The sequence below is a fragment of the Narcine bancroftii genome, chromosome 4, assembly GCF_036971445.1.
Source record: "Narcine bancroftii isolate sNarBan1 chromosome 4, sNarBan1.hap1, whole genome shotgun sequence".
Classification (NCBI taxonomy): Eukaryota; Metazoa; Chordata; class Chondrichthyes; order Torpediniformes; family Narcinidae; genus Narcine; species Narcine bancroftii.
Genome location: NC_091472.1, coordinates 35,105,911 through 35,132,890, shown reverse-complemented (window position 1 = coordinate 35,132,890; position 26,980 = coordinate 35,105,911). Strand labels below are relative to the sequence as shown.

Here is a 26,980-nt window from a genome sequence, read left to right as displayed (position 1 = left end):
GAACCTGTGGAATTACAGGATGGATATTAGATTGGGTGGAGCATTGGCTGATAGACAGGAAGCAAAGGATGGGAATAAAAGGATCGTGTTCTGGTTGGTTGCTGGTTACTAGTGGTGTTCCACAGGGGTTGCTTCTTTTTACAGTATATATTGATAATTTAGATTATGGACTGAATGGTTTTGTGGCTAAATTTGCAGATGACACCAAGATAAGTGGTGGAGTAGGAAGTGTTAAAGAAACCTAACGGTTGCAGAGAGACCTGGACGGCTTGGGAGAGTGGGCAAAAAAATGGTAAATGAAATACAATGTTGAGAAAAGTACAGTTGTACATTTTGGAAGAGGAAATAAACAGGCAGATAGTTATTTGAGGAGAAAATTCAAAATTCAGAAGTCCAAAGGGACTTGGGGGTCCTCGTGCAGCATATCTTAAAAGTTAACCACCAGGTTGGATTGGCAGTAAAACAAAAGTGAATATGTTGGCATCATTTCAAGAGGAATAGTGTATAAGAGTAAAGGCTCTATGAGGCACTGGTGAGACCTCATTTGGATGACTGTGTGCAGTTTTGGGCCCCTGATCTCAGAAAGGATGTAATAATGTTGGAGAGAGACAGACAAGATGTACCAGGATGGATCCCAGAATGCAAGGGCCCACATATGAGGTATGTTTAGAGGCTCTCGAATTATATTCGTTGGAAGATAGAAGAAAGAGAAGAGATCTCATAAAAACATATCGAATTCTGAAAGGATTGGACAGAGTAGATACGAATAGGATGTTTCCCTTGGTGGATGAATCCAGGAAAAGAGGACACAGTCTTAGAATTAGAAGGTATCCATTTAAAACTGAGATGAGGAGTAATTTCTTTAGCCAAAGAGTTGTAGATTTGTGGAATTCATTGTCACATTCATCTGTGGAAGACCAATCATTGGGGGAGTCTAATTAGCCAAAGTATCAAGGGATAAGGGGAAAAGTTTGGAATTAGATGTGAGAATAGCTCAGAGTGGATTTGTGGAGCAGACTCAATGGGTCAAATGGCCTACTTCTGTTACTTTATCTTGTGATCTTGTGATTTATTTTCCAATCTAGACAGTGAATGCTAAATCTCCTCTACACCCTCTCTATAACTTCCACATCCTTCCTATGATTAGTGACCAGAACTGAAAACAATATTCTAAGTGTGGTCTCACCAGAGATTTTTTGAGTTGTAACATGACATCTCAACTTTTGAACTCAATCCCCTGACTAATGAAACCTTGCATTCCATGGCCCTTCTTAACTATCCTATCAACCTGTGTAGCAACTTTGAGAGATATATGGATTTGGATACCAAAGGTCCCTCTGTTCTTCCACACAGTTAAATATCTGTCCATTAATCCTGTACTCAGCATTCAGGTTTGACCTTCCAAAATACATCACCTCACATTTATCCAGATTGAACTCTATCTGCCTTTTCTCTACCCAACTCTGCATCCTGCCTATTTCCTTTTGTAACCTACAACAAACTTTAACACTATCCACAACTCTTCCAACCTTCATATCATCAGAAAACTTAATAACCCATCCTTCCGCTTCTTCATTGAGGTCATTTATAAAATTCACAAAGAGCAGGGGTCTCAGAAATAGATTCCTGTGGAAATCCACTAGTCACTAACCTCCACTCAGAATATGTTCCATTAGAACATAAATAGGAGCAGGAATTGGCCATCCAGCCCATCAAGCCTGCTCTGCCATTCAGTGAGATCATGGCTGATCTGATGATAGGCTCATCTCTGCCTACCTGCCTTTTCCCCCTATCCCTTAATTCCCCTACTATGTAAAAATCTATCTAACCTTATCTTAAATATATTTACTGAGATAGCTTCCAGTTCCATCTATTGAAGTCTTTGTTGTGAGCTTCAATAAAATTCTGCCTGGAATATTATTTGTGTACGGAAGAAAATGGAGAGACAAAGCAAAAGAAGTCTTCAATGCTCTGTATGTTTTATTACTCATCACCATGGCTTGGCTTTGCGAATGAAGATTTAGGAAGGATCATAGACATGGGTATGTCCTTCGAGCCTGCACAATGGATTTTTTAGATGGAATGCAGTGTGTGAAGTATTGGCCCCACACTTTACACCTGGGGTTTATCTGCCATGACCTAGCAATCAGTGACAACCATGTCTTTGGGTTGTGGTTGTTACATTGGAGTGTCCTTCTCCTAGATGGATGGCCTAACAAGGCTAACGAGCCCCTTCTGCCCAGGTTTGAAATCAGTCTTCCTTCTCTTAGGCTGGTTGCCAATCAAGGCTAACGAGCCCAGCCTACCCATCCAGTGATACCACTGGGCACTTGGTAGCAAACCCAGTGAAAATGGGGGACACCGATGAGAAGGTGTTGCTATGGATGCAGTAATGTAGGAGAGGCCATTTGCACTGATCTCCTGCTGGCAAGCCAGACTCCGCCCACACAGTAATCACTACACCAAGAAGAGGCAATACATTACACGTGCACTTTCCCTGGGTGAGCGGGACATCAGGCCCAGACCTCACCTGCCCCTCCCCCTTAGTTTTTTTACTAAGACTATAATATTGACCATTTCTAGTTGCTCTGTTTACAAGATCAATGGACTAACCGTAGCCCCTGAAGATGCAATATATCTGGGAGATGACATTGATTTCTAAAATTTAAAAATTGTAGAGCTAAAGAGAAAAACAATGATCTGAAGATTAGTTAGCAATCTCTTTCATGGAGCCAACACCATTGAGTCAAGTGACCCAATTGTGAGCTGTAGGCTCATCTTTTGGTGTCCCTTTGAAAATAACTTCACTCGAGAGAAGCTGTAATCTTTATTCTTTGGGTGTAATCTTTATTCATGGAAAGATGGCACCCAACTGAACCTCATCATACAATGCAACTCCATGTATAATGATGTCATGCGTGCATCCACATTCCCATAACACTTGACATTCAGCTTATTGAACAGGTGAATGGACTACAGGTATAGGTTCACAGCTCTGTCCGCATCACCTGCAGAGGGATGTTTAATGATGTGTTTGAATAGAAAAAGTATCCTTTTTCTTTCACAAACACATCACCTAAATAAATCAAGCTGGATTTGGATTTTTTTTCACAGAGTTATTGTCCTTTTGCTGAATTTTTAGAGGTGCAGCAGAATCAGATAACACTGCAAGTTGTAACATTTTCTGCTGGAGTGACATATTCCTGCCCATCTTAAAAACATCAGCATACAAATTAATTTTACCATTAATAGCCCAATTGAAGCATTTAACATCTGAATGACCTTTCCTGCATCCAATATTACTTGTGTTCTTCCACCTTGTCTGCCCGAGCAACTTCATGCCTTGTTTTATTCCTTCTGATTTTCAATTTAAGTATTTTCTACACTTGCTATGGACCTCCCTCTTTTTCTTAACTAGGGCCTCAGTACCTTTCGAAAACTTAGGTTCCTTATACGTTAGTTTTGTTTTTAATTCTAACAGGAACACACAAATTCCATAATCTCAAAATTACACATTTGAAGGCATCTCCTTTATCAAACACACCTTTGCCAGAAAATAACCTGTCCCAATCCACACTTGCCAGATCTTTTCTGAATCCATCAAAATTATCCTTCCTCCCATTTAAAATCTCAATCCAAGGACAAGATCTGTCCCTTTCCATAATTATCTTGAACCTAATGACATATGATCATTGGATCCAAAGTATTCCCTTATGCACAATTCTGTGACCTGACTTGTCTTGTTCACTAATAGGAGATCTAGTATTTCACTCTCTCTAGTTGGGACCTCTGTATGTTGATGAAGGAAACTTTCCTGAACACATTTGACAAATTAACCCATCCAACCCTTATACAGTATGGAGATTTCAGTCAATTAGATATTTATTGTCATGCAAAAAAAAACCCAGAAATCTAATATTACACAAAATTGCCTTTATTCTGCCATAAGGCAGACAAAGATTTGCTATTAGCATTAGCATTGCCCGGCACCCCTTGGAGTCAGATGAAAGAGAAGCAAAAGGGAGACCCCCAAAGTCACCCAATGTCTGTGGATTCACCACCAGCACTCCCGTAGCCTCTGCAGCCACATGAGACTCCAGTACATTTCAAACCATCTGTAACCTGAGCCCAAATCCAAACCTCTGACATAATGAGGAAGTCTTTGGCACCCAGGACTCTTTGGGAGCATCCTTTCAAATACTGGCCCCAACATCTGGCTCCCATGAGCCCACCTCCAGTAACCCACAGCCCACATGTCCCTTGACCTTGTCACCAGGAGCTCACATTCTGTGATGGTTCCTTGCCTGCAGCTTGCCGTCTGTGTGTATCTTCAGTCGCAGAGCCCCTCACTGGTCTGCCACGGTGTTCACCGTCCTTTGGATCATCTCCTCTGCTTCTCCTTCTCAATAGGGGTGTTCTCCCTGTTACTGGTGCCTTGTGTCAGTCCACTGCTCCCCCGGAGTCTGAAACTCCTTGAGACCGTTGCCGAACACAAGAGGCGCTGCCATCTTGGGCCAGACCCCATGTCAGAGGATTTTAAATAAAACATCAGCTCCTTTAATAGGCCACTTAAAGGCTGTACAGAACCGTAGGCAATAGAACTGGGTGGAAAGACCACGTGGGGAAGCACTGTCTCTGCTCCCCGCTCTCCCAGGTCCACTCCAGTGGTAGCACTGCATTTACAGCAACTCTGGCAGAGCCACCATTTTTTTTGTGTGCGAAGTTAAATCACTTACAACCTTGTGTCTCTTATTTATCTGTTATCACTCAACAATTTTTCTTCTCCTATTCCAATGGACTATTGAATGGTCTATAATATAATCCCCATTAATGTGATCATCCCTTTCTCATTCCTCAGTTCCACCCATATGGCCCTCTAGTCCATTCTGTCTGAGCACTGAGCATTCACTAGCAATGCCACACCTCCCCCTTTCATCCTTCTCTATCTATCATGTCTAAAATAATGGTACTTCGGAACATTGAACTGCCCGGCATGCCCTTCCTGCAACTATATCTGAACACAATGTCATAACTCCACATGCCGATCCATGCTCTAAGTTCAAATGTCTTAGACGCAGCTCAGAACAATCTGCCACAATCTGCCATTAATTTAATGCAGCCAATTTTAGCTCATTTGCCCAAGAAGTAATTCCATAACTAGTTCCCCAACAAGTCCAAAGCTATGTAGCCACTAAATATAAAAGTATCATGAGAAGCTGGGAAGTGTTATAATGAGCCTAGAAATTTGGGAAGATTCAAAAACATTCACACAGACTGTGCAGCACACGTTATTTAACTAGAGATCACTGGATATTATTACTGATCCTCAACGTGGTGGGTCAATGTACTCCTGGAGTCTCCTTCATGCTTACTGGTTGAATTGGTAATTTTGATGCAGGTGGTGAGTGAGAATCAATACTAGGATTTCTAAAGGAATCAAGTACCATTGTTGCAGTTTGTAAAATGGAAAAAAAAGGCTGTCCAATTGGGCTAGCAGCAAGATTCTCAGCAGCTTTTCTCGGAGTCATGTTTCAGGAAGCAGAGTGGGAACCAGATATCCACCAGTAACATCTCCACTATGAGGTAAACCACTTTATGAACATGTTTGACTCTTTGGGCACACCCATTGACAAATGCGACGGTGGCCCCTCTCACAGGCTCCAGAATGCTCCACAGCTCCCTGCTCAGTACAGAACAGTCGAGCAGCATGGATGTGCTTTTTGTTCTAAAGCTAATAAAAGCCTATCAGTTCATTCAACTTCAGTCTTTTGGAGTTATTGATGGTGCATCAATTTTATTAGATTTAGTTTTATAATGGAACAGATTCTGAAGCCCGAGAAGCTGGAAATCAACCCTCAATCAACGGAAGCATCTACCAACTTTGAACTCTGGTTACGCTGTTTTGAGGCATTCCTGCAGGCATCTTCTGCCACTGTACAGTCAGAGACTGACAAATTACAGGAACTGAATTCCCAAGTTGGCACCCTGGTGTACTTGATGATCAGGGATGCCATGTCGTATCAGGAGGCCATGGACATTCTAGGTCCTGTACCAACTGTAGTGGGCCGCGAGGACCCCAAAACCCAACAGCAACAGAAATTCATTGACAAATGGTTACTTAAACAAAAGTTACTTTTAATTTTCTTTAAACATAAAAACAGGTTCAAACTTTAACATTACTATTAACTTACTTAACCCCTTCCTAATTCTAAGTGCACATGTATGTAATGGGTGTGTAAGTTCAGAAAAGTTCTTTGATTCACAGTCCAATCTCACTTCTCACTCCTCCAAGTTCACCAGTATCAGGCAATTATTATACTCTGCACAGAATTTAACATTTATGAATCTTCACCAGCTTTTGGTGCTTGAAAGGTTACCGCTCAGGAAAGTTCTTGTCGGTTATCAGAGAGAGATTTGTTGCTCGTTGGACATACACAAACTGATTCCTTCCGATCAGCTACTTCAGTGTCTTGCTGAAGAAACTTGCCCCATCAGGGATTTTCCAGATTTCCTGACCTTTTGTTCAGGTCACCACAGAGTTCCTTTTCTGTTTCCCTTATCTCAAGCGAAATGTTATACAGCCAGCCATCTCCTCTAGTATGGACTACAAGGGCTTTTTACAGGCTGAACTCCTATGTTAAAAATGGGATTTCAAACAAACTTCCAAAAGCCACTGCAGAAAACCAGCAGTCTCTCTCTCTCTCTCTCTCTCTCTCTCTGTCAGACTTAACCACACAACCTTCCTAGAACAGCACACTCCACCAAAAATCAATTAATGAGAGATCTTATCAGTTTCCTGAGATGGACACTTCCATTTGCACCTCATTGTGAAAATCTCCAGCACAGGATTTTATTGTCTTTGCAGACTTGTAGGCACTACCTTATGCATAACTCTTGCATTTTCAAAATGAGTTCTCTTTTGAAGTGTTTGTATCTGTTTGAGACCTAACTAAAACCCCACAAACATATCTATACATAATTTAAAATATAACATAATCTGTATTGCTCTGAAATATTAACAAAGTCTATGCCAGGCATCTCTTGGTGTCTGAAGATTACCAATATCTTTCACTGAGTTGAGGGTCTTCCCACAGTTCTGGATGTCTGTCTCTATGTGTGGTGCACTGTTAGACAGAATCAGACACATACAAGGTAAAGACTGTACGACAGGCTTTAATCCACAAAGACTTCCACAGATCCAGGTTGGCTGTGGCTGCAGCAACTCTGTGTGAGGCCTCAGGAGGCCGGTACAGGCTTATATCCCAGAGGGTGATTGACACTCGACTGGGTGGGGCTTGATCCATTCAGGCCGACTGATTGACAGCCGGCCAGGTGTTGTCCTGTCCCCTTAAACTCATGCAGGTACAGAGGTTGCCCCCTGGTGTACTTGATGATCAGGGATACCATGTCGTATCAGGAGGCCATGGACATTCTAGGGCCTGTAACGACTGTAATGGGCCGCGATAATACCACCACACTATGTGCATACTCTGGAACAACCCTTAAATTAGAGAGTCCTCTGTCACGCTGCTGCTAGAGATGAACCGTGGCAAGGACCTTTGTATCCTTCTCCACACACTCTTAACAAATCTGCAATCTACAAAGAGGTGAGTGACTGTCTCCACTCCATTGCAGTCATCTCTGGCACAACGTATGTTGTGGCTGATGTTCTTATTGTACAGGAAAGATCTGACCAGGAGAGCTCCTCTCACCACCAGCCAGGCCATCTACTTTTTATGTTAACTACATTGGTATTCAAATTATTAATACAGATAACAAATAACAGTGGACCCAATACTAACTCCAGAGGCCTCGAATCAGAAAAAGTTCTGGAGAAATTCAGCAGGTCCTGTGGCATCCATAAGAGGCAGAGTTATAACTGCTTAAGGCCTGAGCCCTGAATAAAAGAGTGGGGGTGGGGGGGAACAAAGGAAGAAGGGGCCAATGGCCTAGAAGTCATAGGTGGACCTAGATAACAGGGTGAGGTAAACCATTGTATGTATATATTTATCTATTTGGGCACACCCATCAGCCAAATGTACCTGTGGACCCTCCCACAGGCTCGTGATTGTTCCACAGCCCCCACACCAGTGCAGGACAGTCAAGCAGCATGGACGTGACTTTGTTCTATTGCAAATAAAAGCCTATCAGTTTGTTCAACTTCAGTCTTTTGGAGTCATTGATGGTGCATCGCAGGACAGGAGAGAAAAGCTGAAAATTGATCAGGGGATGGGGTACTTCTGTAAAATCAGAGCTGGAGGAAAGTAGAGAGAAAGATAGGGAAAGAGAGAGACAGGAGGTAGTGGGGTTTGTGAGGGGTGTTGGTGGGGATGATGGTTCTGCCAAACAGAAACCTGGGAAGTTGATGTTAATGGCATCAGGTATGAGGGTGCCACACAGAATATAAGGAGTTGCTCATCCAATTTGCAGGAAGTCTCAGTTTGGAAAATGTTGCAGCTGACAGATCTGAAAGGCTTTCTTCTAAGTCATTACAATTCCACGATTCTAGTTTTTAATTTGGGGCATAAAGTATTGTATGGTGAGGAAAGGGTTACAAGGGCTCATTGTCAATAAGAAATGAACATTCTGCCCTACCCCCTGCCAAACATGAGTTTGAAATGGTTGCTAAGGACTACACCCTAACAACCATGATGTTAATGCAAATGTAATTTCAAAACAGGTATGTCCAGTCTCACCGCATTTACACAACTTAAGCCTCCTGCTAAATCATGAAAATAACAAACTGCATTTTCTTGACTGTGTTCTTTGTTCCTCTCAGTCTAATATCCTTTCAACTTCTCCTGAGGTCATATGAGACCAATTTCACCACTTTTGGGGGTGTTATGGAGATCTTTATGATTCCAAAATAGCACCTTTGTGCCTGTGCCTGTACATTTTCAGAGCAATGTGAACTAGGTGCCGTCATAATAAAGCAGTGACAAAAGTTGAACCAAAAGTATGCAAAGTTGGTTTATTATCATGAACATGTGTTACAAAGTCTTGTTTTGTGGTAGCAGTCTTGTGAAGAACAAGGAGCAAATTTTCTGTAATATAAAATTCTGTAAATATAAGTTTTTTTTAAAATAACTAGTGCAAAAAGAAAATGGTCCTGTCCGTAGGTTCAATGTCCATTCAGAATTCTGATGGTGGAGGGAAAGAAGCTGTTTTTTCTAACGATGAATATGCATCTTCAGGTTCTTGTACCTCATTCCTGACAGCAATGAGAAATGTGCATGGCCTGGGTGGTGAGGGTCCCAGATGATAGGAGCTGTTTTTTGAGAAATCGTCACTTAAAGGTATCCTTAATGGCACTGGGCAAGTTCACAACCCTCTGTAGCCCTGTTCCTGTCCTGTGCATTGACACCTCCATACCAGATAGTGATGCAACCAGTCAGAATACTCTGCATGGTACATCTGTAGAAATTTGCAAGAGTATTTGGTAAAATACCGAATTGCCTCAAACTCCTCACAAAATATAGTCACCAGCGCGCCTTCTTCATAATTGCATTGATATGATGATCCCAGGATTGGTCTTTAGTGATGTTGACACCCAGGAATCTGGTTTCTTACCCTCTCCAGTGCTGATCCCTCGATGAGGACTGGTTTGTGTTCTTTAGGCTTCCCCTTCCTGAAATCCACATCATTTCCTTAGTTTTGCTGATGTTGAGTGCAAGGTTTTTGCTGTGACACCACTCAAGTAGCTAATCTATCTCACTTCGTAGGCCTCCTCATTACCATCTGTGATTCTGGCAACAGGAGAGAACAAATTTTTGAATAAATTTAATTTCTGACATATCCAATCTTCATCTGACCCCAGTCGGGCTACCAAACCGAAGACCCCAGAATTGGAGTCTGATGCCATTTGTAATAACAAAACTTTATCATAGATTCCTTAGTCTTTCCCTGGGTCCTTCCCCGACCCCAGTTTCCTAACATCCACTCCAACGGACTATCAGGCAGAATGTCAATCCCGGGACCCCTCTCTGGAGTCCCTTCTTCTCTCGGGTACTTTTATTACCCATATCCCTGTCAGATCACTCACTCCTAACAGAAACCCGGTTGCCCAAGTAGTACTTAATAGTCAATTTTTCTTACCCGGGTCTCGTGCACGAGAGTTGCCCCGACCAAACCACTCCTCCTACCGGAGTCCCTTCGTTCTGTTCCACTCCCTCTACCGGAGCTCTCCTAGTTCCTGTTCTTCAGATTCTCCTGTCCGGATATCACTCGCTCAAACTGCTGACGGCTGTTGCATCTCACAGTAGTCTTCAGGAGGGTTCTGGGTTTAGGTGGGAATCCAGGGTTATATTTGAACAGATGGGGGTGGAACTGGGAGGTGGAGCCCGCCATCAGCATAACACACTACCAGTGAATCCCAGTGCACTGCACAGTGGTCTTGTCGGAATATTTATAGATGGCATTTGAGGGGCACTGCATTGCTGGGGGAGGTGCCATCTTTCAGGCAATACATTAATCTGATCTCCCTGTCTCCTTTTTTTTTATGGACCCCACACCAGAACTGGTTATTCAGCAGTTCTCAGCAAATGACATTCTGCAAATGTCAGACAAGGGCTCAGCAGACCAATTACAGGAAAAAAAAATGTCATCAATATCAAAATAACACACACTCTATCCTTGTTTTTATTTATTTTTAATACTTTGATATTTAGCATTATTTATGACATTGATGTGCTGCTAAACATTGCCTCTTCTTGGGCCTTGAAAGCACATCCGCTGAAGGATGAAGCTCCAAAAAAAAACAACAAAATCATCAACAGGAATAAATGTTATCATTAAGGAAAACAAGTCAAAACAGGAGGGGAAAAGAATTTAGGAAAAATATGAAACTAATAATGGTCACAAGTTGAGCTCTGTTAAATTATTTTATTTGTTTAATTGTGAAGAAAAAAATTATTATACAGAGCCTGACATACAATAACATAGCTGAAATAGATGGATAAAATAAAGAATGTTTTACTATTTACTGTTCTTTTTTCAAATCAGTATATACTGTACATCACCCAATATAGATTAAGCAAAAAAATAATTTGGTGTAGAACTGATGAAGTTGTGCTTTAAAAGGCAATGCTTGTCAATGGATGGAGTGAGAAAGTAGCATGGGACAATTCAGAAGAAGCAGAGTTGTCTCTGGTCTCCTAGGCAATATTTGTCCCAAAACACCATTCTAATAAAATAACCTGGTCGTTATTATATTGTGGGAGCTCGCTGTGCACCTCATTTCCCACTTCAGAACACTGAATATCCTGCAGTAGTACTTCATTGACTGAAAAATATTTCGACTCTCAGAAAGAAGAGTAAAAAGGTCATAAAAATTGTTTTTTGAGGTAGCTATCTATTCCTTTTTTTCAAGTAACCAGAAATTCCTGTAGTCCCTCTATTCTCCTCTATCCCCTCAACATCCTTCAACACACTTTTGTTTCTTGCACTCTGGTAACTGAATATATATTATCTACCTATCTTTTTTTAATTATTATCACTTTCCAAAAGGTGATTTAATGAATACTATTGGTTTGGTTTTTTTTATACGCAGTACCTGTTTGGCAGCAGTAAGTGCATATGTACATTTTACAAACCAATTCCCAATAGTCAACATGACCTTCAGTCCAAAGTTATGAAAACTTATTCCCACTATCAACCACTGATTTGTATAGCTCAGTCACACTTTGAATGATTTTCAGCTGCCCATTTTAGTAACCCAGCTTTAAGTAATTATAGGTACACCCCTTTCAGTTGCAATGCAAATCTTGTTGACAGTCATTGCAGTGCACAAAATGATTGCATCTGAATAACATATTAAATATTCATTTTACTATTGTTGAGTGCGTCGAAAGAACCAAAGACTTGTTGATCCAAACCAAGGCTTTTATTAACTAGAAGACTGGAGCATATCACATGTAGGCCGACCAGTCCAGAATGACCTGGTCTGGCTAGGAGCAACCCTTTAAGACCTGCCAGTAGGGGTGGCTACGCTCTCAGCCAATCACAGTCATCCTACATTACAATCTGTACATATACACATTGGTGATAGAATCTGTACTATCACAACTATTTACTTAAGCCATTACTAAAACAACAATGAACCTTTCCCATGGGATATATTACATGAATATTTGCCATTGGAAACATAAACAGTGGGGAAAAGATGTGAGAGCACACTTCTGCAAGAGCAACAACTTTTAACATTTATAAATTTTGACGTACACAACGTTAACAGGCCATTTTAGCCCATAAGTCCATGCTGCCCAACTTACAGCCGATTAACCTACACCTCTGGTACGCTTGGAATGGTGGAAGGAAACCAGAGCCCCTAGGAAAAACTCACACAGACATGGGGAGAACATACAAACTCCTTACAGAGAGCGTGCGATTCAAACCCCAGACACAATCACTGACGCTGTAAGGACATTGTGCTAACTGCTACGTCAACCGTGCCATCCCATGCAGCATTGTAACTTGTATCATTTAAGATCCACGCTCCATCTCAGCTCCCTGCACAGCAATCCCATCAGTCCCATTCTTTTATTCTTAACAACTAAGTTTCTCTCACTTTTCCAGAATTCTTTTTACCACGTATCTATTTACAGGAGAACATTAACTCACCAGCACACCTTTAGGTTCTTTTGGCTCTGCACATGGCACGACACATTCCAGAGGATGCAGTTATGAGGAAAAACTGGAAAATAGGACACAATTGAAATTTTAAAATGGTAATAACCATTAGACCTCTTTTCACTTCCACAATTCTACATCCACTAAATAAATTTTGGGGTTATTTTCTCATTAAAGATTTATTTTTATGTAAGTAGTTAGATGTTTGAAATACATGACAATCATAGCACGAAGCACCTATGATCTAGAATAGATTACAAGAAGTAATTCAGGATGATGTTAGTACTCTAGAGGTAAACACCATCCTTGAAGTCCTTTGAGAAAGGATCTTTTCAAACTTCAGAAAAAATGCATTTGTTACTAATGAGGTTACTTCAGTTCAATATGATTATTTGCTGAGGATACCTCAAAGATTCCTTGATCATCTTAGGAAATCAGTGAGAATCTCGGGGCCATTACTGAAAGAGAAGGGTGTGGGACTCAAGAGAAAGCTAGGAGAGTTGGGAGCTAGCTTGAGGTGAGTGCCTTTAAAAAACAGATGGAGGGCAAGTTAAGGGTTAGACAGAATAGTAATTGGTGGGAGGAGTGTTGGGCACTATCAGTAGCCCCAAAAATTGCAATGACAAAGACTTGAGGGGAACGATAGGCTTTATTGTACAAGAGACTTGAGCTGGCCCGGATCCAAACTAGGGAAGTGCAGGGAAGGGAAAGGTGGCCCGACCTTTATGGCCTGGGTCCCATGGGAGGAGTCCAGGAAAGAGTGTCATCAGGGGGCGGGCCAGCCTGAGCCAATTAGCATATACAATCCATACGATTACATTCACCCCCTCATTTTAAACAGAACCCTCCCCCCCTATTTTACACAATGAGAGGGGAAGAGAGAGGGGAAAGAGGAAAAAAAAAATTCCTAGAGGTTTAGCCACACCAGCGACTTCATCCTTCTGCGGGACTGCCGGAGGGCAAGCATGCCTGAGCTTTGCTGTTTGGAAGGGGAAGCGGTCCCGGGTGGGCAAGGGAGGGAGCAGTCTGGGTCGGGGTGAATTTTGGGGGCTTCCAGGAGAAGGGGGATTTGATGCCTCCCGGAGGATCAATTCCTGGAGAGGAGAGCCGGGTGGCTCAGCCTCCAGTAATGGGCTGGTCTGCTCCGCGGGGAGGGCTGTGGCAGGCAGTGTGGCTTCGGGATCCCTGGCCCTCGCCATGTCTTGGATAGGCACAGTGTTCTCGTGGCCATCGGGGTACCTCACAAATGCGTATTGAGGGTTGGCATGCATGATGTGCACCACTTCCACCAGTGGATCTGTCTTATGGTCCCTTGTAAGTCTTCGAAGCAGGACCGGCCCCGGGGTTGCCAACCAAGGAGGAATGGAGGCACAATTCGCCGATATCCTGGGGAAAGCAAATAAACATTCATGCGGGATGGTGTTAGTTGCTGTGCACAGGAGTGATTGGATGGGTTGAAGTGCTTCGGGCAAAATATCCTGCTAGCGGGACACTGGCATGTTTTTGGACCTAAGGGCCAGGAGCAACGCCTTCCAGACGGTGGTGTTTTCCCTTTCCACCTGCCCATTACCCCTGGGGTTATAGCTGGTGGTCCTGCTGGTGGCCAGGAAGTACTGTCGCAGTTCCTCACTCATGAACGAGGTTCACTAATCGCTATGGATGTACTCGGGGTACCCGAACAGGGCAAAGATACTGTGCAGAGCCTTGATTACCGTCGCTGAGGTCATATCCAGGCAGGGAATTGCAAAGGGGAACCTGGAGAACTCGTCCACCACTGTCAGGAAGTAGGCGTTCCTATGTGTAGTGGGTAGGGGGGCCTTGAAATAGACACTGAGCCGTTCAAAGGTCTGGGTGCCCATCTTCAACATCAGAAGGGAGGCCCAAGGCCCAAGATGGCGGCCTCCATGTTGACCACGCTACCAACGCTGGTGAAGAAGGCAGAAATGACGTCATCGGGGGTGGAAGTGATGTTGCTGGTGAGGATTGCTGCTGCACAGAGGATGGCGGTGGGAGCGGGTAAAATGGCGCTCACCTTACCACGCACGCAGCCAGCACCGGAAGCTCCTTGGCCATACACACCACCCTGCTTTGGGACGGGGCTCTGGACCTTCAGACACATTGATAGTGGCCCTTTTTACCACAGCCTGAGCAGGTAGCTCCTTTCGCAGGGCAGAGACGACATGGGTGTCTTGCCTGCCCACAGAAGTTGCACCTCGATGATCCCGACGCTGATTCCCAGGATGGTGGCCTCCATGGTAGCACGTACTGGGTAGGCCCGCTTCTGCCCGCGATCGACTCCGTGAGGAGCTGGGCTGAGTCTAAGGTCCTGGCCACTTGGATCGCCCGTTTAAGTGGGAGTTGATCCTCCTCGAGGAGACATTGTCAGATATAGTCTGACCTCAACCCCGACACACAAGCATCCCAGACCAAGTCTTCCATGCACTGGGCCCCCGGCACAGATACCGTGGGATCCCCCAAACAGTCTTTTCCCAATGTGATCAGGGGTTGGACAAACTCTTCAACTGACTCACCAGGCTGCTGTTTTCTAGACACCATGTGGTAACGGGAGTAGACCTCATTGATCTTGGGCTTGTATAGCGCCCGTAGTTCAGCCATCGACTCTTAGTAGGTCGTGCTCCTTCGGATGGCCTGGAAAGCCCTCTGGCCGACTCTTGCCTGTTGGACCTTTAGCCTCTTTTCACCTGAATCGACCACTCCAGCAGTGGCCTCCAGGAAGTTGTTAAAGCAGTTGACCCACTGTTCGAAGAGCTCTGATGCACCCGGGACTTGAGGATCCACTTCTAGCTGATCGGGGCGCAGCAACTTCTCCATTACCAGAGACGTTAAAATTTTTGTGCAATAAATTGTTGGCCACTATCAGCAGCTTGAGGGGAACGATAGGCTTTATTGCACAAAAGACTTGATTGAGCTGGCCTGGAACCAGACTAGGGAAGTGCCGGATAGGGAAAGGAAGCCCAACCTTTATGGCCTGGGTCCCAGGGGAGGAGTCCAGGTAAGAGTGTCATCAGAGGTGGGCCAGCCTGAGCCAATTAGCATATACAATCCATACCATTACAAGGAGTAATTAAAATAAGGGGTAATGAAAAATAAAGAGGAGTGGCTCAAGAGGAGCGACCAGTTCAAGATAGGTTTGTCTGATTAGGACAAAGAAAAGACTGTAGGAAAAGGGAACTGTGGGTGACAAAACAGGGGGGGCAACAAGTCAAAAGGAAGAAGGAAGCATATGTTAGATATAGGAAGCAGGAAACAGGAAGGGCTCATGAGAAGTATATGGTAGCCAGGAAGGAGCTTAAGAAAGGACTTAGGAGAGCTCAAAAGGGGTATGAGAAGTCCTTGGCATGTAGGATTAAGGAGTACCCCAACGTGTTCTATGTGGATGTGAAAAACAGAAGGATGTCAAGAATGAGGGTGGGGCCGCTAAAGGATAAAGGAGGCGGAATGTGCCTGAAGGTGGAGGAGGTTGGGGAGGTTCTAAATGAATACTTTGCTTCAGTATTCACAACAGAAAAGGACCTTGATCAGTGTGAGATCGGAAAAGAACAGCCTTGTGTGCTGGACAATGTAATTAAGAAAGAGGAAGTGCTGGATCTTCTTAAAAATCTCAAGATTGATAAGTCCCTGGGCCTGGACGTGATATATCCCAGGTTGCTGTGGGAAGTGAGAGAAGAGATAGCTGGGGCAGTAGCTATGATTTTTTAGTTCTCCTTGACTGCAGGGGAGGTGTTGAAGGATTGGAAAGTGGCAAATGTGGTCCCCTTGTTTTAAAAAGGTAAAAGGGAGAATTGGAATTATAGACTGGTGAGTCTTATGTCAGTGGTGTGCAAACTATTGGAGAGTATTCTTAAGGATAGGATCAATGAGCATTTGGAGAAGTACAGTCTATTCAAGGATAGTCAGCATGGCTTTGTGGAGGGATGGTCATGTCTCACGAGCTTAATTGAGTTTTTTGAGAAGGTAACAAAAGAAATTGATGAGGGTAGGGTGGTAGATGTGGTCTACATGTATTTTAGTAAGCCATTTGACAAGGTCCCCATGATTGACTCATCCAGAAAGTCATAAGGCATGGGATCAGTGAAAATTTGGCTGTTTGGATAAAAAATTGGAATTTCAGGAAGAAAGCAGAGACTAGTAATGGAAGGAAAGTACTCTCCCTAGAAGTCGGTGACTAGTGTAAGGCTGCAAGGATCTGTTCTGGGACCCTTGTTCTTTGTGATTTTTATAAATGACCTGGATGAAGACGCAGAAGGATGGGTCAGTAAGTTTCCAGATGACACCAAGGTTAGAGGAGTTGTGGATGGAGTTGAAGGTTATTGAAGGTTACAAGAGGATGCAGAGATTGGCAAAAAAGTGGCAGATGGAGCTCAATCCAGATAAGTGTGAGGTGATGCATTTTGGAAGGACAAACCAGACGGCTAAGTATAGGATTAATGGTTGGTTACTTAAGTGTGTATGAACAGAGGGAACTTGGGGTTCAAATCCATAAATCCCTCAAGGTTGCCGCACAAGTTGATAGGATAGTTAAGAAGACCTATGAGATGCTGGGCTTCATTAATAGGAGGATTGAGTTTAGGAGTAGAGAGGTCATGTTGCAACACTCATGGTGACTTTTTGTTGGCCTTGCAACAAACAGAAGTTAAAGAATATCATGTATATTACATTGTTAACGTATTATTCCATGACAATAAAAGGAAACAAATCTTGAAGGGTGTCCAGGTCTGCACTATTATTAATTAAGTCCCATAGGGAACATAGATTCCTCTTATTTGAAGGATCATTGGTTTATAAATCTATGTACAAGTGCTAAAAGTGAAGAAGTTGTTTCTTTCCCCCACCCCACCCTATTCTTTTCTGCCGACTGGATGCGCCAACAATTCTCGGTCGATCCTGGATCACTCACTGGAAGAGATGCCACTCTGCTCATGTGCAGGTTAGCTTGGCAAACACCTGTTTGTTTGTTTGATTGGTTGGTTGGTGAGGGTCATTGTTGATTTGGCTGTCTTCCAATCCGAAATAAAGTACACCATTCCTCAATTTACCAAAGGCATGCTGGAAAACATTTCATTGAGAGAGATTTTATAAATCTGAGTTGCCAGGAGATGTACATTATTTATATTTTGGCATCCCAGTCAATGCATTACAGTGAAAATTCATAAATAGAACACTCATCAACTGAGGAATACCTGAAAGTAATAAGTCCTGCTGGATATTGAGAAGAACAAAGGCAACTGGTGCCTAACATTTGTATATTCTCTTTCAGTATAGTCAACTGAAGCAGATGCCAGCCCTACTCCTCAAGTCATGTTTGGCACACTCATTCAGAGTCACCTTGAAGAGTCTTTGAACTCTCCTCACAAATCATAGTCACATTCCAATTTATTTGGAAAATCTTGAAATATTACATTCTGTTCATTTATATCGTGAATAGTTGAGGGCCAAGCATTGATTCCTGCTACCTGACAAAAAAAAAATCCATTTATTTCAACTCCTTGGTTCATGTCTGTCAACTAATTTTCAGACCAAGCCCCAATACCATTTGGTTTAATTTTGCATTTTAACATTCTATACAGGACTAGATTTTAGGCTGGAGTATCTGGAATAGGTTTTAATCCAAAAATTCCTGCGGCTGCACGCTCTATCACTGAGCCATAACTAATGTAGAGTCATTGAACTTCCTCTGTTGCTTTGTCCTCTCTGGTGAATGGCATTTTTTTTCAAATAGTGGTTTTATGATTGACATTTGTCTCTCTTATACTACTACTAAAATGGAACAGTATGGGATTTTCTCTATCCTGTGGTACAGGTATAAATGAGCTTTTGCTGTGCATTATTGCATAAATTTATAACAACACAAAAGGACATTTTTCCCATTGAGCCCATGCCCAGCACAGCAATCACATGAGTTTCATTCTCTTTCCATTTTACTATGGTGGTTATATTCAAAAGCAAACTGCAGGTCAGGTGGCATTAAAGAGGAAAGAGAATCATTCTTTCAGGTCTCTCTCCACTGATGCTGGCAGCTTCAGGTATTTTTTTGTCACAAATTTCCAACATTGCAGTATTTTGCTTTAATATAAAGCTGAGTGCTTTGAGTTAATGAAAAGCATTGTATAAATGAGTTATTTCTCAGCTTAACCCACCAGCTATTACACAATAAAATATTTTTTAATTCCACTTAAAAACCAAAAGTTCTCTGTTCACTTTCCTCCAACACAAGATGCAAAGAGCTTGCATGTTTAAGAAAGTTTACACAGAAATAAATTAATTATCTATAATATGTTTAGTCTGTGTCAACACTGATAAGCAGGTCATAGATTGCATTATTTATTTCAATAATCTTATCAGCCTAATGATATAGATATGTCGCTGAGCCTCAATTTTACTGGCAGTCTTCAAAGCCAGATGACTCACCTTAGAACTATGGCGAACAGTGGTGTAGAAAGTCTATGCAAGGTTTTTGTGCAATTAAATGTTATCAAAAATATTGAACAGACAGCCAACATTTATTTTTCACCATGCCCAGTACACAATTTGGCAATCTTTATTCAAAATTCTATGAATTGCAATATTGTGAATATGACATCCTGGACCAGAACTAGCATTGCACTTCTTGGCATGAAGAAGGCACACCAACTTTATAAGAAGTCTGTAGAGATTTGGCATGTCATTAAATACTCCACAGGTGTACTATGGAGGGTATACTGACTAGTTCCATCACAGACTGGTGATGCCATATGAGTCCACAGGAATACTGAGGGCTGCAGAAAATGATAAACCTAGTCAAGTCCATCCCGAGCACTGACCTTCCGTTTATTTACAACATCTATGTGTGATGCTGCCTCAAGAAGGCAGGCAGATTCGTAAAGGGCCCCCGTCACCATGGTCATGATCTCTTCTCGTTGCTATCTTCAGGCAGAAGGTATAGAGCCTGAATGCAGCACCACTAGGTTTAAGAATAGTTTTTTTTTCTCTAACAGCTTTCAAGCTCTTGACCTATCTGAAATACCTTCACCTTAACTACTGCAAGACCAGCATAATATCTGTCGGCACGATTGAAACTTCACTATTTTTGTATTAATGTCAATTGTGAATATTTATCTATCCTTTTGTATTTGTTATCCTTTTTTCTGTCTAATGGTGCAATCTGGTCATTTAACTTATATAATTGTTGGTGTAGCTTATGTACCTGTTTGGCTGAAGCAATCAAGAATTTTGATGCATCCATACATGGTACTTATGTATTTGACAATAAACTCTCGCATCATAACAAACTTTCAAACCACGGGATGATGTTTGCTTCAGTATTAGATATAAAGGCCCAACCATAACTAACACCTCCAGGTAAGCTAAAAAGTCATAGTATTGGAGGTTACAGGCTCATCAGGCCACCTTGTCCATGCTGACCACTTTTGCTCATCCATCCTAATCCCATTTTGCCCACATTAACACTGTATCCTCCTAGGTCTTGCCTAATTGTGTCTGTTTAAATGCCTCTTCAATGTAGTTTTTTATATCTGGTTCCACTACCTCTCTGGAGTTCCAGATGTCAACAATCTGCATAAAAACTTACCCCTCTGACTCTAAATTTCTTTCCTCTCACCTTAAATCCATACCCTTTTGATTTTGAAACCCCTTCCAAGGGAGAAATAAAATGTTTCCACCTGCCCACACCAACACAGCCAGCATTCTCAATACAATCACAATCCATCCAACAGTCTACCCAGAATGCTCATTGGAGCATTTGACCACATCATGATACACCCAAAACCCTGATCCTCTCTAACCTCAACTAGATGATGCCAGATGCTCCAAACACCCACCCAACATTTACTAATCAGGTGAAGAGGCCGACACCTGCTCCTAATTTGTAAACTCTGATTATCACATTCTCAACTTTTGACCCTCATATGCCGAGTTCAGACAAATCCATTCTACATAAAACCACACATTCCCTGCCATCTACACTCTCCCTTTTCCAATTATAGTCTGATTGCAGAAGGGAGAGTGATTTTGTCTTCACTGATTATCTTTGCTAGCAGTGCACAAGGTGATGAGGTGACCTTAGGCAAAAATGTCCATAAAATCTTCCCACATATCACAAGCAAGTAGGAATTTCCTGGCACTTTCTTCTCCAAAGCATCACCTACCTTCTGAGCAGGGGATTGAGAAAAGGGTTGGTAGATACTCAAGGATGATGCTAGAATAGGATGTGTAATGGAGGAAAGGGGCTGAGAGAGTGGCTGGGGAGAGGAAGTAACAGAGTTATGATGAAGGATGTTATATGAGGAAGACATGTTTAGGACTCTGTGACTGAAGAAAGAATGAAAAGCATGATGAATTTTGTCCAACATGTCAGTATCAGCCATCAAGTGTCTGTCTACAGTATTCTATTTCCAGCACTCAAAAACCAAAGCATTCTATGCCATGCTATTTCAAATGCTCACCTAAATATTTCCTAAATATTGTAATTTTATCTGCCTTCACCACTCTTTGAGGAAGTGTGTTCCAGATTTCAACAACCCCTACCCCTTACTAATCTATGTTTTCTAGTTATATACACCTCTGTTAAGGGGAAAGGTTCCTCATTACCACTGGCTTTTAAATTATTTTTGTACTCCTCAACCAGCTCCACTCCCTCAGTGTTCTTTTGTCCAAAGAAAAGAAATCTAACTTATCAAGTTTCTTCTTAGCTAAAACACACTATCCCAGGTAACTCTCCAATCACATATGTCCTGCAAAGGTGGTGATCATAAAGGCTCACAGTGCTCCAGCTGGGGTTAGTGATACAATAGCCTCCCTGCTCTAAAATTCCATGCTATGACAAATGAAAACAAGAATCCTATACACCTGCTGCCTTCAGAGATCTTTGTGTATGCTGTGTATTTATTCTGCTGTACTTGTGAATGGATAGGCTTGTGGGATAGCGCCCAAAACAAACCTTTTCACTGTACATTGGCACTTGCGGCAATAATTGTAAAATTTAACTTGATATGATATCTTCTCCATATTGATCATAATTTGCTCCAGAATTCCACTATCTCCTTACCTGAATTCTCCAATTACCATTCCCTATCTGTAGTGAGTACAGATAATACGATTAAAGTGTATAGGATTCTTACGTTCATAGAACCATAGAACACTACAGCACAGAAAAACAGGCTATTCAGCCCTCTTTGTCTGTGCCAAAAATATCATTTTGCTAGTCCCACTGACCTGCACCCATTACATAACCCCCAGACCTCTCTCATCCATAATCTATCCATTTTATTTTTAAAATTTGAGTGAGCCCACATTCACCATGTCAGATGGCAACTCCCACCACTCTCTGAGCGAAAAAGATCCCCCTAATGTTCCCCCTAAACCTTTCCCCTTTCACTCTAAAGCCATGTCCTCTCATATTTATCTCTCGTAATCTAAGTGGAAAGAGCCTACTCAAATTTACTCTGTCAAAACCCCTCATAATTTTGTAAACCTCTATCAAATCTCCTCTCATACACTCCAAGGAAAAAGTCTTAACCTGTTTAATCTTTTCCTGCAACTCAACTCCTGAAGACCCTGCAACATCCTAGAAAATCTTCTCTGCATTCTTTTAATCTTACTGATATCCTTCCTGTTGTTTGGCGACCAAAACTGGACACAATACTCAAAATTTGGCCTCACCACTGTCTAATACAACCTCAACATAACATCCCAACTCCTGTACTCAATACTTTGATTTATGAAGGCCAAGATGCCAAAAGCTTTCTTCACAACCCTTTCTACCTGTGATGTCACTTACAGGGAATTATGTATCTGAATTCCTAGATTCCTTTGTTCTTCTCCACTCCTCAGTGCCCTATCATGTACTGTGTTTGTTCTATCTTGGTTTGTTCTTCCAAAATGCAACACCTCACACTTTTCTGCATTGAATTCCATCTTCTCCATTCTGGCCCATTTTTATAGCTGGTCCAAATCCCTCTACAAGCTTTGAAAGCCTTCCTCGCTGTCCACATCGTCCTCAATCTTAGTGCCATCAGCAAACATGCTGAACCAATTTCTTCATTTTCATCCAGATCATTGATATAGACAACAAACAACAATGGACACAACATCAATCCCTGAGACACATCACTAGTCACAGACCGAGTAGGAGGCTATTGTATAACCAAGCCACATTTTATATTTTCTACATTCCCTGGCTTCATGAACAGATTAGGCCCTTTCAGGTGGACCCTCCACCTTGAGGGCAGTGGCAGGAGCGTATCTTAACTTGCGGACTCACCTTTCAGGAGGCAGCCCTAAAAGGCTGCTGCAGTATTACCTGATCCATCTGAAAGGGCTTATTCGTATCCAGAGGCACCTCGTAGCGCCTCCGGATCTTATGGAGGTGGGGCGACTGACTGGTACCGCAGCACTACCTGTCATAAATGTGCAGTATAGCAATGGTGGTCTTCCCTACCCATAATCCCTCATGCAGCTGGAACCACTTTAGGTTTTCCACAACACTTCCAGCTGCGTGGGGGATTATGGGTAGGGAAGACTGCCATTATTATGCCGTATTTTGAGATGGAGAGAGTAGCCCTGGTGCAGGAGTGGTCAGCCAGGCTGTGACAGCCTGCATTGGCCATCCCCCGCCAGCTGCCCCTGCCCAATGTCCCCTGCTATCTGCCCCTGCCCCGACGTCTCCCGTCGGCCGCCACTGCTCCGACATCCCCCACCGACCGCCCTTGCCCCGACATCTCCTGCTGGCTGCCCCTGCCCCAACATTCCCCTGCCCCAACATTCCCCTGCCGGCCGCCCCTGCTCCAATGTCTCCCGATGACTTCCCATCCCCAGAGGGGTGCGGTTTGTTTGGTAGCAGGGTGGGGGGGGGGGGGTGGCTGTCAGGCATCGAGGCAGGGGGTGGCTGTCAGGCATCGGGGCAGGGGGCGGCTGTCAGGCAGCGGGGTGGGGGGGGTGGCTGTCAGGCATCAGGATGGGGGGTGGCTGTCAGGCATCGGGGCAGGGGGTGGCTGTCAGGCAGCGGGGTGGGGGGGTGGCTGTCAGGCATCGGGGCAGGGGGTGGCTGTCAGGCAGTGGGGTGGAGGCTGTCAGGCAGCTGCACATTGAGGTGCCTCAGCAGAGCACAGAACTCCGCCGATTATCCCTCCGTGAGGAGGGTTGGTGTTGGCACCTTGGAGGCACCTCTGCTGCATTCAGGTGAGTATGTCTTGAGCTGTGCGGGGGGGGGGGAGGGGGAGATTATGCAGTTTTACACTGGGATGTTCAGCCCACCTGAAAGGGTCTATTGCGTTTTTGTTTCTTAATAGACCCATTTCTTTCATTGATTATCCTCTTCACATTATGCTTATAAAATGGCTTGTGATTTTCCTTAATTTTGCCTGTCTGTCCTATTCCTTGCTGCATCTCAAGTACATTGGACTCGTTGGCCTTGCTTTGCATCCTTACGGAACATGTTTGCTCTGAACTCTCGTTATCTCACTTTTCAATATCTCCACTTGTTGCATGTCTACTTATGGGCAAGTAGCTGCTCCCAGTGAACTTTTTCCAGTCCTTTCATATGTTGAAATCAGCCTTCTCCCAATTTATAACCTTAACTTTCAGTCTATCCTTGTCATTCTCCACTTACAGAATTATACTATCTCTGAAATAGTCTACCACTGACATTTCCTTCCATTTGCCAAGTTACATCTAAAAGATTAGGTCCAGCACCATGTTTTCTCGAGTAGATCTATGGAATGGCTCCTCGATGATTTTAAAAATTCTGCTCCCTCTAAGCTTTTCACACCAAGTGATCCTGCTTAACCTCCTCCCTCACCACCATTCTGAGCCCCAAACAACACTTCACTTGTGAATCTGCGGAGTTTATCTACTGCATCCGATGCTCCTGTTATGGCATTCTCCATATCAGATACACTGGATACAGATTGGGAGATCATTTCGCTGAGCTCCTTCGCTCTCGCTTCAGAAATGGCGGGGATCTCCTGGTGACCATCCATTTCAGTTCCATGTCCGCTTTCCCAAGTCCACATGTCTGTCCATGTCCTTGTGCACTGTCACACCAAGGACACCCGCAAATTGGAGGAACAACACCTAATATTTTGTATGGGCACTCTCCAACCTGATGGCATTACATCAACTTCTCTGATTTCCATTAGGCCACTCCCTCTCTTCCCCATTCCTCTGTCTCCTTTCCTCCCTAATCCCTCTCCATTCAAAGAGCTATCCCCTCCCTCTATCACTCAGCTTTTTTTCTCATGCACTCCCACCCATATCCACCTATGATCTCTTGCTTGTGGGCCTGTGCTCCTCCCCCTAAATCTCCCCCCATTATTTTATTCAGGTCTGCCTGCATTTTGCTCATACCTTGATACTCAGTCCTGAAATGTTAGTTATATATCTTTATCTTTGCTAAATAAAGAATGCTGTGGAACCTGCTGAATTTCTCCAGCATTTTTGTTTAAACTACAATCACAGCGACTGCAGACTTTCTTGTTTAATATTGGGCAAGTTGATTATTTTTATACTTTTCTTGTACCTGCTCCTCTGTCTTCTCATGGTCTGTAGTACACCATCAGCAAAGTGATCTTCCCATGTTGTTTCTATTATTTGAAGAACTTTCTAGGATATCAACCCACTTGATTGCATTAATGCTCATCTTAATATTGCAATGTTCCTCTTTGACATGCCCTCTTCACTTCTGTCCTGCCTAAAAGTTAGAAACTCTGGAATGTTGAGTTGCCCATCTTCCAAGAAAGTCATTGTGAGAGCAACAATATCATATTCCCATGTGTAAATTAATGCACTAAGTTTTTCTGCATTACTTGGCAGGCTCCTTCCATTAAAATTGATGAAATCAAGCCCTGAATTCTTCCCTGTGCCTTATCAAGTCTATGATATATGATGTATGCTGTACCTAATGGATTGGCATAGTTTTCCTTCAAATTTTCCCCAACAGTATTCCCCTCCTTCTTTACACAACACCTATCTGTGAGGAAGTTGGACATGTTCTGGTCCAGGTGCAACTTGCCAAGCTTCTGCAGATCTCATCTTCTCTAGAAAGAGCCTAAGTGATCCAGAAAATCTAAAGGCTTCCCTTCAGCCATGCATTCAGCTGTTCGAATTCCCTATTCATATACTCACTAGCACTGGGCACCAAGGACATAACCTTTGAGGTATTACTTTTGCAATCCACCTCCTAGATCTTTTTGCCTGTGCGATTATCCAATGTGGAACACCACCTCTGATCCTGTGCATGTTCCCCAATACAATGATCTGCCACAATTCTGTGACATTCATAACACTAGCATCAAAGAGATAGCATGTCAATCTGCATTCATGTTTATTATTACAAGAAGTGTCTGTTTATTCGCTCAGGATTAAATCTCCTACCATTATTTTCCTTGAATTCCTCATTTTCCCCCCATCCATCCCCATACCATAACCTTAGCTGTGGCTCAGAGAAACATTCATTTCCCCCACTACACCCCCCCCCCCCCACCCCAATGTGGAAAAAAATGTTCTGGAATGAGATGCACCTTGAAGCTTTCCTGTCATACTACCTGCCTCTTTCACCCACTCATTTCTTTTCTGCCTACAAAGGAAAATAAACTATAGATGCTGGAAATCCAAAATTAAAACAAAAAAAGTTTGTAAAAGCTCAACAGATTAATCAGCATTGCGGAGGGAGAAAGCACCCAGTTAAATGCTTCAGGCTCTTGATGCACTTCCTGTAAAAATGTGCAATTTTCATAACACAGCCTCATGGTGAACATAGAACATGGTACAGCACAAGTCGGTGCGAACATGATGCCCATGTTAAAATAAAACTCTGCAGCATGCATAACACCTGTTTCTCTATTCCTGCATATTCGGGCATCTATCTAGAAGCCTCCTGAATGTTAGTATTGTTTCTGTTTCCGTCTCTGCTCCTGGCAGTCCATTCCACCCTTGATCCCTCCCCCTCGCCCCTCCAAAGGAACTTCTCACACAAACCATCCGAGACTCTCATATTCATGACACAATATTGCCTCACTTTACCCTGGGATAAGGGTGCTGATTGTCTATCCCACCAATACCTCTCATAATGTTATAAACGTATCAGAGGACCCCTCAGCCCTAGACTCTCCAGAGAAAACAATGCATATTTGTCCAATCTCTCCTTATCACTCATACGCGCTAATCTAAGCATCAAGCTAAATTTTTTCTGGACTCTTTCCAAACCCTTCACATCCTTCCTTTTATGGGGTGACCTGAAGTGCACACGGTACTCCAAATACAGCCTAACTAAAATTTAATATAGCTGCAACATGACATCCTCATTTCAGAATGAGAATCAGAATTTATTGTCATGAAC

General features: G+C 43.0%; 1 long non-coding RNA gene across 1 annotated transcript in view; it reads right to left on the bottom strand.

Annotated features, from left to right (window-relative positions):
* Positions 1-26,980, bottom strand: part of LOC138760454 (uncharacterized) — a 58,206-nt gene that overhangs the window by 17,475 nt on the left and 13,751 nt on the right. The window contains exons 2-3 of the long non-coding RNA XR_011355619.1: positions 17,546-17,694; positions 12,619-12,691 (exon numbers count right to left, since the gene is read on the bottom strand). This is a non-coding gene — a long non-coding RNA (uncharacterized lncRNA). The remainder of the gene's footprint in view (positions 1-12,618; positions 12,692-17,545; positions 17,695-26,980) is intronic.